General features: G+C 37.2%; 1 pseudogene; it reads right to left on the reverse strand.

Annotated features, from left to right (window-relative positions):
* Positions 1-3,149: 3,149 nt before the first annotated feature.
* LOC114626606 overlaps positions 3,150-3,892 on the reverse strand; it is a 34,274-nt pseudogene continuing 33,531 nt past the window's right edge.

Genomic DNA, 3,892 nt, shown 5'->3' on the forward strand with positions numbered 1-3,892 from the left:
GTTACGGGGTGTGTGTGTGTCTATCAACCAGCTTTTGTCTAAATGCCCTTAGCATTAGAAAACCTTGATTCTCTGAAAAAAGTTTAAAAGTGCTGGATGAAGTGAGTTAGGCTTTAAGCAGAAGCAAGATGGTAGCAGTCTTGACTATTTCTGGTATAACATCTTTAATTCCATTGCTAGCACCACTGCTACTGCAATAGCATTGACAGAAGGAGTTAAAACAACTATTTTTGTTAACCATCTAGCAAAAAAAAAAAATGTTTCTAATGTACTGAGTATACAAAAGGATTTACAAAGGTATCTGGAACAACAAATGATGCTCTATAACCCATTCAAATTATCTGAAGGAGGTTCAGGGTTCAAGAGTTAGGAGCCATCCCAAGTGTCATGGCAAATATCATTGGAGTAGTGTTACTTTTGAAATTCACAATGATTGTCATTATAATTAGAAAAAAAGTTGAAAGATACTTGTAGGATATTTGGCATAATCTGAACACCTCTCTGGGTGTGCTAACTTTGCATAGTGAGATTATGAATTTAAAGAATGCTGCTCTTTTGATCTTTAATGCTGCAGATAATGCTGATAAAATTATCATGGGCTGAGCTCAGTATTTCCATTTTGGACAAACCTCAGGAATGGCATATATAGCTTGAGCAGGCTAGTCCTTCTTGTCCTGGGAATACTTTTTTCCCTGCCCATCATGATAAAGCTTTTCTCTAACAACATCAACATGTTGGCAGCCAAAGTACATTGCTTGAACCTGAAAATAGACTCCCAGACACAGTTATTAAATTGACAGGTTGGCAAGCCAAGGAAATGTAAGATTCTGCAGAAACCCTTACCAACCTAAGACAGAAGTGCATTGCCTTTGATAATGCATACTCCATGATGGGTAAGTAAGGCATTCTTGTCAGAATGACCAAAACAGGCTCAGTCTTCTTAACAAAATAATAAAGGGATAGAAGTGGAGACCTGTTGGGGCTGCTTGGCAAGAAGCTGACATGGGCCAAGGACAAGGAAGGAGGCTTCAAGCAGAAATCTGATATTAGACTAGAACAAAGAAGTAATTTCTGGCAGGAGGCTAAATCATAAGCTACAACAAAGAAGTAATCTCACACAGGAATCTAAATATTAGGCCAGAACAAAGAATTTCAGACAGGAATATAAATTTTAGGCTAGAACACAGAAGTAGGCTTCACACATGAAAATGACCTTGGGCTAGAATAGGGAAGAAGGCTCAGATACTTTGATCATCCTGATGAGCCTTTAGAAATAATAATCATGGGAGTGTTCACGTAACTGGTTTTAATGCCTTGCTTTTTTTGACTATTTGTGTTTATTGTATCGTTTGTTCCTTGACTATTTGCATCTACTGTATTGCTAGACCCTCAAACTAGAACTGACCTTAATACATGCATGTAATCAAAATGGTATAAAAGCATAAAGAGGGGGTACATGATAAGGGGTTCTAGGGAGGGGAAATGGGGAAAGGATGACATCTGTATTGTAAATAAATAAAATATCCAGTAAAGAAAAAAAGGAATGAAAAAAAATCTAGCAAGAAACAAAGAAAAAATATAAATTCTTACTACTCAGGTTGTCTGGGTCAGCTATGGAGATTCTGCTGTGTCGCAGTCCATGCTATGAACCCCAGAATTATGCATGCCACTTGAACTCACATTTTGTTTTAGTTGACAACCTGTATAGCTTGGTGAGGGACCACTCGGCTTCAGCAATACCAGGAACACTGCTAAGATTACAGTTTTCAGCAACTCCTAATTTCATATTATGGCATATGTTTTCCATTTGAGAATCTCTAAATAATTTTTAATACTGAGTTCAATCCTAAAGGTGAGACACATTCTGGAGAGTTAGTTGGTTATTCTGCTCTACTATAGGATGCATTGTAAATTCTATGGATCATTAAATAAAAGACAGACAAACACACGTAGCTTTATTTAATATGCCTAAATCAGCTAATTGTTTGGGCAACTCCCAAACTTGCAGTTTGCTAATGTCTCCCCTGTGATACTCCTGAATTATTACTTACTAAAATCTATTTCCCATCTCTGGTAACCCAGATTCAATCGGAGGAGGGAACACTGGGGACACTCTTTCCTGGCTCTTTCATGGCTGGCACTTTGTCTTTTGCAGTTCTCAAGCCTGCATCCAGTTCCTTTACCGGCATGGCTATCCTCTTTGGTCTCCTTGCCCATGAATCCAAAAGTCCTGCTTGTGTCTTCCTGACTAGTCATTGGCTGCTGGCAATTTTATTTACCAATTAGAACCAGCTTGGGGCAGGGAATCTCAGAGTCTCAAATGCAGGACTCTCATGAAATTTAGAAACCAATTTAAAACAAGCAGCATTACAACCAATACACAACAATTAGGAATGAGCAGAAAACAAAACAAAACAAAACTCCTTAAGTACTGCCTTTTTGTCATCATCCTCCATTTAATGACATGGTGAAACTTATGTTCACACTTCCAGGCATGGGGGAGTTAGGGACTTCCCACTCTGGACCACCATCCTTTACCCATCTTTTGCTCTTGAAAACACAATGACTGTCTCTAACAATGACTTCTGCTATTCATCTTGTGCTCCTCAAAACATAACACCTGTTCTTTACCACCAAAGATGAAATCAATATGATTGTTTAAACTGTAAAACCCACAATCTATATCAGTTGACACTGTCAAGTACATAAGCCCCTATCCCCCAATCCTGATTGTTGGGAAAATGTAGTGGTAACTTGGCACAGAAGTTTCTGGTTTTCTCTCCTTGTTTTTATAATATTCTTTTTTCTTTTTATTTATTGTTCAATTTTTTTTACAGTCCAGATTATATACCCCTCCTTGTCCACCCTCCAACTCTTCGACATCCCACTCCTCCTCTCTTACATGCTGATGAAAACTTAGGAACTTTGAAAAGGCTTCACAATATTAAATTTACTCATATATTTCTAAGATGTATGGGTTGTATCTTGGTGATGACGACTATAGAAATGTGGAAAGGCTTCACCATATTAAATACACTCACAAGATTTCTCTACATTATGGTTTCTTTTGTACCTTTGAATATGATTGACACATGAAGGCTTTACCACACTGTTTACATCCATAGAGGATGTCACCTGTATGTCTTCTTTTATGCACTGGAAGAGGATTGCAATGAAAAGGCTTTATCCCGTAGATGACATTCATAGGGATTCTCTTAAGTGTGTCTTCTTTTATTTACTTGGAGAGTACTGTGACTTGCAAAAGGTTTACCACAGTGCTTATATTCATAGTGTTCTCTTCAGTGTGTATCCTTTGATGTACTAGATGACTTTTTTGTGCAAAGGCTTTACCACATTATTTACATTCAGAGGATTTCTCTCCAGTACAAGTTGTTTAACGTATTTTAAGATGATTGGGACATAGAAGAGCTTCAGAACATTGATGATATTCATAGGGTTTTCTCCAGTATATGGTCCTTTATATATTTGGGGGATACCTCTTTGTGAAAAAGGTTTAAATCCACATTGCTCACATTTAAAAATTGCTTTCCTGTATGTGTCCTTTTATGATTTTGATGTCGACTGCTTTGTGAAAAAGCTTTACAACATTGGATACGCTGAAAGGAATTTGCTCAAATATGTGTTCTTTTATGTATATCAAGACTCTTAATTTGTGAAAAAGTTTTAACAGATTGGTTACATTAATACAGTTTCTCTCCTGTATGTGTTCATTTATGTCTTTGTAGGTCAGGTCTTCCTTCAAAGGCTTTACCACATTGGTTACATTCATAGGGTTTCTCTCCTGTATGTGTATTTTTATGATATTCAAGACCACTGCTTCCACAAAAGGCTTTACCACATTGGTTACATTCATAGGGTTTTTCTCCAGTAT

The sequence above is a fragment of the Grammomys surdaster genome, unplaced genomic scaffold, assembly GCF_004785775.1.
Source record: "Grammomys surdaster isolate TR1022 unplaced genomic scaffold, NIH_TR_1.0 238, whole genome shotgun sequence".
Classification (NCBI taxonomy): domain Eukaryota; kingdom Metazoa; phylum Chordata; class Mammalia; order Rodentia; family Muridae; genus Grammomys; species Grammomys surdaster.